This window comes from Ambystoma mexicanum, chromosome 1p (genome assembly GCF_040938575.1).
Source record: "Ambystoma mexicanum isolate Mex_15411 chromosome 1p, UKY_AmexF1_1, whole genome shotgun sequence".
Lineage (NCBI taxonomy): Eukaryota > Metazoa > Chordata > Amphibia > Caudata > Ambystomatidae > Ambystoma > Ambystoma mexicanum.
The window spans coordinates 565,100,071-565,112,997 of NC_090921.1; the positions used below are offsets into that span (position 1 = coordinate 565,100,071).

The 12,927-nt window shown below is 52.2% G+C and overlaps 1 protein-coding gene across 2 annotated transcripts in view; it reads right to left on the bottom strand.

The window, feature by feature from the left end:
* BTBD2 (BTB domain containing 2) overlaps nucleotides 1–12,927 on the bottom strand; it is a 628,042-nt gene that overhangs the window by 340,228 nt on the left and 274,887 nt on the right. The window lies entirely within an intron of this gene.

Consider the following 12,927-nt stretch of genomic DNA (forward strand, 5'->3'; position numbering starts at 1 on the left):
AAGCTTTCGAGGAGGTTTTGGCTGACTTACCTCTCTCGAGCTTCCCCTTGCGCTCCTTCAACGCTTTCGCCGTCATGGACATGCAGTCCTCACACTCCGAACAATGATGCTTGGATCCCAAGCACCTTAAGCAGATCCTGTGTGGATCCGTTATTGACATTTTTTTACTGCAGTCTCAACATTTCTTGAAGCCGGATCGCGGCGTCGTCGGTTCTGATGAAGAAGCCATCGAGAACGATAAGGTATATTCGAGTAGAAATCGATAGTTATCCTGACTGAACTGAGCAACGACGTTCCGAGGCCCCACGAAGCGCAGAAAAATGGAACTGAGCAACAGACGCAGCGCGTGGCTATTTATGGGCATGGTGACGTCGGCGCCGATACGGTGGCCGTCGAAGGACATCGACTCGGCGGACGTCGACGCGCAGCGCCCTCTAGAGAAAAAATTTCCGAGGCCAGCAAGCTGGAAACGTAATATCAAAGATAAGGAATACGTCGGAGGACACAATCCCTTCGAACAACAGTTACAGGTAAGTAACTTGTTCCTTCTCCAGCATGGGGTCTGCCATGGATTCACATGCTCATGAATATAAGAATACATAGCAGTATACACATGCACAACCACGGGAGGTGGCAACAGGCTCAACATTAAGCAATATAACAACTCAACATTAAGCATCTCTTACCTCCTCACCAGGCTCACCTTAAGCCAACAGGTTGCGCAGCACTGCTTGGCCGACCCTGGACTCCTCGCTTGAGTCCCGATCGACGCTATAGAATCTTGTGAAGGTGTGCGTCGACCTCCACGTAGCAGCCCTGCAGATGTCCAGCAGGGGCACCCCAGACAGGAACGTCTTGGTAGCAACGATCGCTCTGGTCGAATGGGGTCTCGGACGGCCGGGCAGCGGTCGGTTTGCCAACCGGTGACATTGCATGATGCAGCCGGAGAGCCATCTGGAAATGGAAGCCTTCGTGAGAGCCTTTCCTTGATTCACAGGTCCAAAGTTCACAAACAGCTGTGATGTCTTCCGAAAACTCTTTGTGCGGTCCACGTAGAACTTCAGCGCTCTAGCTACGTCCAGCGAGTGCAGAGTCCTCTCGGCCTGCGACGAAGGCGATGGGAAGAAAACTGCCAACACCAAGGGCTCGTTGAGGTGGAAGTCCGACGGCACCTTGGGCATAAAGGAGGGGTGCGTCCTCAGCACCTCAGCACCACCCTTGTGTCGTGAAAAGTCAAGTATGGAGGCTTGCACGATAAGGCCTGGCTCTCTCCCACTCGTTGTGCGGAGGTGATGGCCACGAGAAATGCTGGCTTCCACGACAGGAACTTAAACGGCGCCGAACGCATAGGCTCGAATGGGGCACCCATGATCCTGGTCAGCACCATGTTGAGCTCCCACGCCGGGGAAGGGTCCTTCACCGGCGGGAACGATCGGAATAGTCCCTTCATAAATTCCTTCACCAGGAGATGAGACCACAAGGACGCCCGTCCTGTAGTTCTGGGGTATCGGGAGATGGCAGGCAGACATATCTTGATGGAGGCGTGAGCCAGTCCAGCTTTGGCCAGCGACAGAAGGTACGGCAATACTTGAGGTGCCGTAATCTGCAGAGGGTTAATCTTCTGTGCACGGAACCAGACAGAGAACCTCTTCCACTTATGTCCATAGCACTTGAGAGTTGAAGACGCCCTGGCTTTTGCAAGAACCTATCTGCAGTCAGCCGGGAAATCGTATTCTCCAAACTCTAGTGCTGCAGGAGCGAAGCCTGGAAGTTCAGCGACTCCGGGTTGTGATGAAGAATGGCGCCTCCTTCTCTGGAGAGAAGATCTGCGTCTGTCGCCAGCTTGATAGGTGGGGACGTTGACAAGTCCAGAAGGTCGGGGAACCAGATCTGTCTCGGCCACGCCGGTGCGACGAGGATCATCCTGCACCTGGACCTCTTTAGCTGGTTGATGAGATGGAGCAGCAACGGAGGGAACACATACAGGAACAGGCCGTCCCAAGGGAACGAGAAAGCATCGTCCATGCTCCTCGGCTATGTGAACCTGCTGGGGAACCTCTGGCACTTGGAGTTCGTCGCTGTCGCAAACAGGTCGATGTGGGGTTTGCACATCGTTGAAAGAGCCGATCCACCTGGTCCTGGCGTAGTTCCAACTCATGGCACGAGTGCAGCTCCCTGCTGAGCGAGTCGGCAATGGTGTTTTTTATTCCTGCCAAGTGGAAGGGAACCAGAAACATCCCCTGGGCGACGGCCCAGTGCCACAGATCTTGGGCCTCCTTGGATAGGGCTGGGGATCTGGTGCCTCCCTGATTCCGGATGTAGAACATCGTGGTGGTGTTGTCGGTGAAGATCCTCACCACTTTGTCCTTGAGGGACGGAAGGAACGATTTGAGCGCCCAGAACACGGCTCGTAGCTCCAGGATGTTTATGTGGAGAGACCACTCCTCCGGGAGCCAGAGGCCTCTTGCGTGGAGATCTCTGGTGTGGGCCCCCCATCCCTCCAGGGAGGCGTCCATCGTCACCGTCTCCTGAAACGCCGGGGTCTGAAAGTCCGTGCCTGCCGTGAGGTGCGCAAGGGTACCCCACCACAGAATCGCCCGACGGAACTCCTCGTCGAGCGGGATCCTGTCTTCGAAGCTGCCCGCCGCTTGAATCCAGCGGGCGTCGAGGAACTCTTGTAGCCGACGCATCCGAAGTCTGCAAAGGGGAACAAGGTAGATGCATGAGGGACTTGATGGACCTCACCCTGGCCACAGCCGTGGCCAACAGGCGCTGCACCTTGCCCAAAATGGCCTTCGTCCTTTCTTCCGACAGAGATGCCAATCGCTCCACTGTATCGAGCTTCGCTCCCAGAAACAGTGCCACCTGCGACGGAACCAGGTGGGATTTGGGGTAGTTGATGGCGAATACCAGTTCCGTGAGCAGACGGACGGTCCTCGCTGTGTGTTCGACGGAGAGTTCTCTTGACCTTGCACGGATGAGCCAGTCGTCCAGGTAGGGGTAGACGTGGATCCCCTGCAAGCGCAGCCGCGCCGCCACTGGTGCGAGGCACTTGGTGAACACCCTGGGTGCCGACTTTAATCCGAATGGCAGGGCTCTGAATTGGTAGTGACGCCCCTGGACTACGAATCTGAGGAACGTTCTGTGTCCTTTTACAATGGGGATGTGGAAGTAAGCATCCTCCAGGTCCAACGATGATAGGAAGTCGCCCTCCTCCAGCTGTCCCAGCACGTGCTGGAGGGTGACCATCCTGAATTTCTGTGCCTTGATGTACTTGTTTAACCGACGCAGGTCCAGTATGGGGCGCCAACCGCCTGTCTTCTTTTTGACGAGGAAGTACCTTGAGTATACTCCAGAGCCCTGTAGCCTCTTGGGGACGAGCTCGATGGCACCTTTCTTGAGCATCGCCCTTACCTCCAACAGCAGTTCAGGGACGTGATTCTCCTTCCTGGCCAGGGGAGGAATGCGAGGACACTTCTTTTGAAATTCTAGCGAGTGTCCGCGGGCCAGGGTGTCCAGCACCCAACTGTCGGTGGAGATGGACTCCCACACGCTGACTAACTTCGTCAGCCAGCCTCCCACCGGGGTGCTTCGGTGGGGGCCCGATGCTACAGCCGGTTCAGTCCTGCTTGGAAGAGGCCTTGCCGCCTTGGCCTCCTTGACAACAGCAGCGAAACCCTCCTTGCTTGCTGCGACCTCTGTAGGCCTGCTGCGACCTCTGTAGGCCTCCTGGGACGAGGAGCGGGCCGCTTGGCGGTACGTAGAAGAGCCACCGCTGGATCCTTTGGAGGCTCCCTGTCTGCCTCCGGAGCTCCGAAAGGGCTGCCGTTGCTGAAGGACTCCTAGGGTTCGGGCTGTCTCTGTGTCGGTCTTGATGGCCTGAAGGGACTCATCCACCGTCTTCCCAAACAGGTTATTGCCGTCGAACGGCATATCCAACACTCTGGTCTGGACGTCCTGGCGAAAGTCCGTAGCCTTGAGCCATCCTCGTCGAAGGCAAACCCCGTTGCCCAGCTGGCGAAATCCAGTATCGGGAATGTCCGTTGCCACCGTTATGGTGTGATCCGACGCCACCTCACCTTCCTGCAGAATCTGTAGGGCCTTCGCCCTCTTGTCGTCCGGTAGGAAGTCTAGCAGGGGAGCGATCTTGAACCAGAGCGCCCTGTCGTAACGGGCCACAATCGCTAAGGCATTGGCCGCCTTAATCGTCGTCGCCACCAACGAGATGACTCGTCATCCCATGGAGTCCAACTTCTTACCCTCGCTGTCCGGCGGGGAAGTGGAAGTTGAAGCTGCTGCACCCGCCGCTTTCTTCTTGGCCGCTGCCGAGATGACCGAATCCGGCATAGGCTGGGCCCTGAGGAACAAGGGGGCGGTGTCGGGGACCCGGTACTTCTTCTCGTACCTGTCCCTTTTGGCAGGTGTCGTGGAAGGGTTCTCCAGGATAGCCAGCCCTTCATCCCAGAGGTCGTCGAGCAACGGTACCGCGAGGCCCGTCTTTCTCTTGGTCTCCCGTCGTTGGTAAAGAAAGCCTTCCTTTTTCTGTTCCCCAGGGCAGAGCAGGAAGAGCTCGGATGCCCTGGCTATCATGGCATGGAAAGAGCCAATTTCGTCGGGCGGAGAGGCCCGAGGGGGGGGGGGGGGGGGGTGATGAAGGAATGTCTGTTGTATCATCACCACCGTCGTCGTCTGTCCCCCGTCGCCGTATCATCCCGAGGGTCCGGCGAGTGGGCCCGTAGGGCGGTGCGGGGTGGACTCTCCTCCGCTTGTTCGGAGGACTTCCCGACAGTCCAGGTTCTGGATCCTCCTTCGGGGTCTGTGGTAACCTCGGGGTCTGTGGTAACCTCGTCCTTATCTCAGTACATAAGGATTGGATTGCCAACAAAATGGCCGCCAAGCTATCCTGGGGCTCGGGCAATGGCTGCGACGGGCGGGATGGCTGCTCCACTGGGCCCTCGTCATCGCCATTGCCGCTATCTTTTATCACATCAGCAGGATCCTTCCCCTGGGATCGAACCTTATCGAACCTCTCGTTGAGGCCTTCGAACCTCTCGTTGAGGCCTTTCACGGTTTCCACTAGATCCTCCTCAGAGGCTGAATCCGAGCCTGTAATGGCCACCGCCCCCCCCCCTCTTTTTCCACCGGGGTCTTCACGTGGGTCTTAACGATGGGCTGGAAAGAGGATTCCCTCCGCGGTGGCAGGGAAACTCTGGGCCCGAGGCCGCCTCCACTGGCGTAGTCTCTGCCGGCTTCGCCAGGGCCGCTGTGACAACCTCGATAGAGGCCTTTGCCGGGTGGATCAAGGCCCTCACCACCTTAGGTGCGTCCTGGGCCTTCGCTTTGGGGGGAGGGTCATCGCCTCGCTCCCCCTCGGCTCTCTTCGAGATCAACCGGGGCCTCTCCAGAAGCTTACCCGGGTTCTCGGACTTACTCTTCCCCGAACCAGAGCGCTGCTCGCAGTTGATCGTGCCGGGGAAGTCGCGCCCTGCTTGGCAGCCGAAGAGCCCGACCTTTCGGCACTCTCGGTGCCCGCGGACTCGCGGTGCTTGGTCTTCTGTTGGGCCCCCATCGCCGGTGCGCCCTCACAGGACTTAGAAGACCGCTCAGACTTTTTCTTCGCATTCTCACCTGCTGTGCCCTTCTCCAGCCAGGCGGTGAGGTGGGAACGACGATCTTGCTTGGTCCGTTCTGACAGGTTCTTGCAGAACGCACAGTCCTTTTCCACGTGCGTCTTGTCCTCATGAAGGCAGTAGAGACATCTCGAATGCTCGTCCTCCTTGAAAACATTTTGCAATCCGCATCCCGGGCAGCTCCTGAACCACTTGGATCCGGGGGTCGAGCGTACCCTTGTCCTGGGCTATGTCCATTGAGGTAGGCCTCAGATCTTCTGGAACCTCCAAGAAGCGTAACTCGACGAAAACTTCACCCTTGAGGGGCGTAGAAGAATTCCGAAACGGGTCCCCGTTATCGGAAGTGGAAACGGTGGAGCTTGAGGCTCGATTAAACCGAAAAAATTAGAAAATCTCCTGAAAAAGCGTGAAAACGCAGTAAAAGCTCGAGAGCTAAGCACGAGGACTCCCAACACTTGAACGTGCGGTAAAAATCTGAGGATGGCTGCCAGGGGAGGGGCTTAGGGAGAGGGCAGTCATTGGCTGGGGGCAGTATGACCCAGAGATCAGTGATTGGTTACTACTAAGAAAGACAGATCAGAAACTGATACTGATACTGATACTGATTTTTTCTTTACCGAGGATTCCCAGCCTGACGACGGTGAATATTCATGAGCATGTGAATCCATGCCAGACCCCAAGCTGGAGAAACACTGATTAGCACACAAAAGATCAAGAAGGCGGTGCAGGCTTCGCTTTACTCACTGAGCTCCATCTTCTCAGCAGCATCCTTTCGGGGGACATAGCAGTGGCCTGCAAGGAAGGGAGAACAAACAGGTCAGCATAAGAAAAGGCACATAGCACCGCGCATCGCGCTTTCACTCACCATCTCGTGCGCAGCCCTAAGCAGCACGGCACCACTAGAACTCTTCTTGCACCTAAGGAAGAAGGAGAGACATTAATAGGGGAAATTGCTAAGTAAATGACAAAACTACCAACCCAGCAGTCTTACCTGGACAAACTGAAGTCGCAGCAGGTCTGGATTCAGAGGGCCCGCACCAGTGAGGCAACTAGGTTGGGAAGCGCTCATCCAAACACGCACCCCTGCAAAGAGAAGCAGGACGGAGTGCGCATCATACAATAAAGCAAGGTGAGGAGAGCACTAGGGGAGTGTGTGGGGGGGGGGGTGAGTTGGGTCCACAAGAGAGGTGGGCTCCAGGCAGGAAGAGACAATAAAATAAACCCAAATTCTTGTGTTTTCAGACCCGGTCCTCGGCCGAACAAGAGTCCAAGGGAGAGGGTTTGAGGTCAGAAGTGGTCCAACCAGACTGAGTGACGCCCCCGTGGATATCAGGTGAGCGTTACAGTTTTGTATGCTGGAGCACCACTCAAAGGACTCTGAAAATTAAACCACATCACTCCTACCCTAATGGAGCTGCACTGGCTCCCACAGCAAGCAAATATAAAGTTCAAACCCTGTTATATCATCTACAAGGTTGTGTCCCTCAAGCCCCCAAGATAAAACACAGAGAAGCTCAGCATTGCTGATGAACTATTATCCATCACAGGGCGTACAGACTTGGTGCATGAAGGAAAGAAGAAGACAGGCCTTCTGTCTACAACCTCAGACTCTGGAACCTCCATCAACTCTAGACTTGCCCAATAGCTTCTATGTTTCAGGAAGGAGCATGGTTCATCTAACCTCTAGGGCCACATCCCTTCCAATTCCTACCTAATATGAGAATGGGCAATCTGCACCCTCCATCCCAGGCACATAGTTTCCTCCCTTGGTTGCTCGTAGATCCCTTGCTGCCAAACTGCACGCCCTCGCCTCTTCCCCATGGTTAGCGTTCTGATCACTTGTATTGATCCCCGGCAATCTTCCCTTGCCGAGTACCTCCTTTTGCTTTTCGAAGCTCTGTCCACCCTCTATAAATATAATAATAATCCATGTAATCCTCAAAAGATTATATTTCATCACACCTGGGGATTGCACACTCATTGTGCTACTTATCATTGCCGGACAGGCGGATAGCTCAGAGCCAATGCCCTCCTCTAGGAAACAAGACAGCTCTGAGCAACACAGATTTGATACCCGCTTCGGTGCTTAAGAGTCTGTAGTCTAGCATGAAGCGCTGCAGAACCAAAATAGGTTGGTATTATATCACAAATGGAGCAGTCAAGCCAAAAGAGATGATTTTTAAATAATGAAAACTGAACCTGAATTGGGGACGGAAGAGTATGCCAGACACATGAAGGAAGTATGGAGGAAAGGGGACAAAACATCAGAGGAACAAAAGATGTACTGCTACTTACAGGAGAGGGGAGAACATGGCAAGTGTTCTTAACAAGGGTAAAAGAACAAGTTACTTACCAACTGTAATGTTCTTTCGATTGGATGTTCCTCCCACGTATTCCTCATCTTAGGTATTCATATTGTCAGCGTTGCTGCTTCGGAAAATAAATATCTACATCAGAGTGCGCTGTGCTCGATGTCCCTTGAGGGCTGCTGTAGAGTGTCGAGGTCATCTGTAGTATAAATGGTTTGAGCCGTGCACGTTGCCTTCAGTTCTTATACTGATGAGTTGACAAGGCGTCCCCTTAGACCGTAAGCTCTCAAGGAACATTGAGTGTAAAATACGTAAACTGTCTGGAGGGGTAGGCTGGGAGGGTCGATGAGGAATACGTGGGAGGAGCATCCAATCGAAAGAAAGTTACAGTTGGTAAGTAACTTGTTCTTTGAATGGATTGTGTCCTCCCACATATTCCTCATCTTAGACAGATTCCCAAAGCATTGAAAATTTGGAGGAGGGAGTACCAATTAATTTTACTCATGGACCGTATGTATAACGGCCTTGGCAAAAAGACCCACTTGGGATGAGGTGGAATCTAAACAACAGTGTTTCACAAAAGTGTGCATTGACGACCAGGTGGCCGCTGCACAAATATCTTGCACCGGGACACCCCACTGTAGAGCCGTTGAAGTCGCCATGCCCCTTGTAGAATGAGCTCTTAGCCCATCTGGAGGTTCTTTACCCGCCATTCTGTAACACTCTCCAATTGCTAGAATAATCCATCTGGATAAGGTCTGTTTCGTTACCGCCAGGCCCAATTTGTGGCCGATGAATCCAATGAAAAGTTGGTCACTTTGCCTAAATGTTGCCAGTCTAGAAATGTAAAAACAGAGCCCTTATTGGGTCCAGTCTGTGAAGCCTTTCTTCCTCCTTACTTGCATGAGGGGAGAGGATAGAAAGATGACAAAGAAATCTTCTGTGACAAGTGAAAGTCAGACTATTTTTAGTAGAAATGAAGGTTTGACTTTAAGTATAACTGTCTTTATGAAAGATGGTGTGAGGAGGCTTACAAGAGAGCATGTAACTCACTCACCCTGCGGGCTGATGCAATAGCCACTCGTAGGATTGTCTTCAAAGTGAGAAGCCTTAGCGTACAAGAGTGCAAAGGCTCGAAAGAAATGCATGTAAGAAATGTAAGTACCAAATTTAGATCCCAAACAGAAACCTGAAAAGGGACTGGAGGGTACACGTTAGTGAGACCCTTTAAGAATTGAACAATTAGTGGAATTTTAAAGTAAGATACCTCTTCTGAGGAGCGCTTAAAAATAGAAAGTGCATCCAAGTATCCTTTTATTGTACCAATCTGGAGGCCTCGATTGGCCAAATTTAATAGGAAAGAAAGTACCATAGGTGTACCACATAAAAATGGATCAACATTCTTATCTTTGCACTAGTTACTGAACTTGTTCCAACGACACCGGTACAAAGATTTTGTTGCTGGCCTTCTGGCCGAAAGCAGAATCTCTATTAAATCGTCCGGGAGGTCCCAATCCTTATATCTCAGCCTCTCAGAAACCACGCCTGAAGGCTGAGTGTCCTGATCTTTGGATGGAGAACCCGACCATCGTCTTGCGAGAGAATATCCTCTCTTAGTGGAAGACGTACCGGAGGGCAGATGGACATGACCAGAAGGTCCAGGTACCACATCGTCCTGGCCCAATCCGGGGCAATTAGGATCATGGTTTTCCTGAACTTTCTCAACCTCCCGATTACGTGAGGAATCACGGGGACTGGAGGAAACACGTATAGGAGTGGACATTCCCACGGATGCATCCCCTAGAGCTCCTCTTAGAGGAAATTCCCTTGAGCAGTGCAGTTCGCACTTCCTGTTGGCACTGGTCACAAACAGATCTGCTTGTGGGGTTCCCCAAAGGGTGGAGATCTCTTGAAGGACTTCCTGAGCTAGTTCCCACTTGTGGGATACTCAGCTCTGCCTGCTAAGAGCGTCTGCCGCCGTGTTCTGTTCTCCGGCTAGGTGAACTGCCGACAGAGAGATTCCTTCTTGTATTGCCCTGAACCACAGCTGAATTGCCTCTCTGCACAGTGGTAGTGACCCTACGCCTTCTCTCTTGTTGAGGTAGTACATGGCCACTGTGTTGTGGGTCATTGTCAGGAAAAAAAAATCTCCGTACAGAGGGCAGAAAAGTCTTCAGCGCTAGTCTGATTGCCCTCAGCTCCAAAAGGTTGATGTGTAGTTTGGACTTCGATGGAGACCAAAGACCGTTGATTGTCAGATCGTTGGTATGAGCTCCCCACCCTGTGAGTGAGGCGTCCGTCACTACTGTTATCTCCGGCTATGGTTGCCAAAAAGATTCTCCCTTGAGAATATTGTCCTTGCAAGCCCACCATGGCAGATCTTGAGCCACTCTGGCCGGAACTTGCAAAAGATCTGACATATTTCCCGAAAATTGGGACCATTGAGTCCTGAGGGTCTATTGAATGGATCTCATTCTCAATCTGGCCTCTGGCACCAGAAAAATGCAGGATGCCATGAGGCCGAGCAATCTCAGAAAATCAAAGGCTGGCAGATGCTGAGAATTTTGGAACTTTGTTACCATCTGCAGAATGTGATGAGCTCTCACCTCGGGAGGAGAGGATTTGCCAGAGGAAGCATCTAGGACTGTTCCAATGAATTGGAGTCTTTGGAATGGCATCATATTTGACTTCTTCTAATTGAGGGAGAAGTAAATTCTGTGTAAGAAGTGGCAGGTCATGCTCAGATGTTCCTGGGCCTGTTCGGGTGAACATGCCCTGATTAACCCATCGTCCAGGTAGGGGTAGACGTGAATCCCCCCTCCCCTGAGACTCGCTGCCACTACCGCCATCAGCTTGGTGAAAACCCTCTGGCGGAGGTCAACCCGAATGGCAAAACTCTAAACTGATAGTGAGAACTGCAAATCACAAACCTAAGGTACTCTGTGCTTGGGATGGAAGGTCCAATGATACCAACCAGTCCTGGAGCTAGAGAGCCTGAAGGATCTGAGAAAGGGTTACCATCTTGAACTTGTTCTTCCTGAGGAACTTGTTCCTTAAATCCAAGATGGGTCTCAATCTTGCATCCTTCTTTGGGCTGAGGAAGTATGGGGAATACCAACCCTTGTTCCTCTCCGCTACAGGTACATGTTCTATTGCACCGTTCTCTAGCAGGGTTAAATTTTGTGCAACAGGAGCGGATCTGGAATTTTGACAGAGTTGTATCCCGGTGGATGTTCTGGAGGCCTTTGTTTAAAAAAGGGAGGCAGCAACCTTGAGCCACTGTTTCCAGTGCCCAAGCATCTGACGCAATGCGCCGTCATTTGTTCAGATGCTGAGATCCTGCCTCCCACCGAGGTCTTGTGGGTCAAGGCCTCAGAGTGGCTTTGCAGCTGCTGCAGCAGCGGCTGAGGGGACAGATGCCGCTGATCTAGCACCCTTTTCTCTTCCACCCCGAGGACATTTTTTTCCTCTTTGACTAGCCTGTCCTTTTCCTCTGCCAAATGAGGAATAAAAACGAAAAGTGCAACCCCTCCAGGAAGATGAGCCTGAGTAGGAGTGTTGCAGAGGTTGTCTTATGGAGGCGCTAAGTGACTTAACCGCCGCCTTGGAGGTCTGCAGCTTCTCCAAACTTTCATCTGCCTTGCTGCCGAACAACCTCAAGCTATCAAATGGCATATTAAGAAGTCTGGCCTGACCATCCGGTGCAAAGCCCGAATTTCTCAGCCACGCAAACCTGCGTCGCACTGTGCTAGACGTCATGAACCTGCTGATGCCGTCAGCAGTATCCAGTCCTGATTGAAGGCATTCCCCCATAGCTTCCTTTCCATCTTGCAAAATCGCAAGCCGTTGCGCTCCTCACCCTCAGGAATGTGTTCAGCCGCTGCACTAATACAATCCCGCAGGGTGTATGAATCTTGCAAGGGTGCAGGTCACATTTGTTGACTTTAAAGCCATACTGATCGAAGAAAAACTCTTTCGAGACCAGGCGTCCATTCTTTTGTCATCCCCATCTGGGAGAATGGAAAGGTTTGCAGATTGTCTAGTGGATGTAGCTGCCTGGAGTACTAAGCTCTCAGGTGTAGGATGCTTAAATAGTCAGGGTCAGATGAAGGTGGTCTGAATTTCCTAGCAAAATTTTTGTTCACTGCTGGTCCAGATTCTGGGGTTTCCCACGCGGCCATAACCTTCCTCTGAAGTGCTGTCTGAAAGGGAAGAACAGGATCCTTTGGAGGACCTTGACTGAGAATATCTGTCATGTCATCCTGTTCATAAGTGGGTGAATTTCTGTTCCACCCCATGAATTCCACCACCCTACTCATAATATTTCTATATGCAGACTCTGCATGATCAGCAGGCTCAGGCTTATCGAATTCCAATTCAGGAGACGTGTCTATACCAGACAGTCATAGAGGTCAGACATTTTGTACTGAGGGTCAATTAATTCTTCTGGGACATCCCGTGTACCATATTTTACCCCAAAAGGGGAAATCTCCTCTTCAGAGGATTGTTCCTCATAACTAGAGGCCATAGATTTAAAGTCTTTTCTTGGCACAGGGTGAAAGATTTTACCTGTGGTTTGTGAAGGCATTGACCTTGGTTTCGCCAAAAGGTGCTGATATTGGTGCCGGAATCAATGTTGCCCACCACAATGACGTTCATGGTGTCAATCTTGTCGACGCTGGCCTCGATGAGACCTTCGACATAGACTTTGATGACGGTTTGTCATCCAATGCCATTTTGTCTGGCGTCGCCTTCGTTTATGCACCGATGGGCCGGTCTTACTCTTCTTATGAGGTGTCAGCGAGGTTTCTCTCAAGGGCACCCTCGACGATTTTTCACTGGAACGAGAGCGTCTAGTCTCAGACTTCCTCTGTCATGTTTAGAATGAGCCAGGGCATGGTCTTCGCACAATTTCTTTGAGGGGATCTGGGCTGCGTTCTGAAAGATTTGCATCATCGAGGCTCTAAAAGCCTCCCATTTTCTAGGGG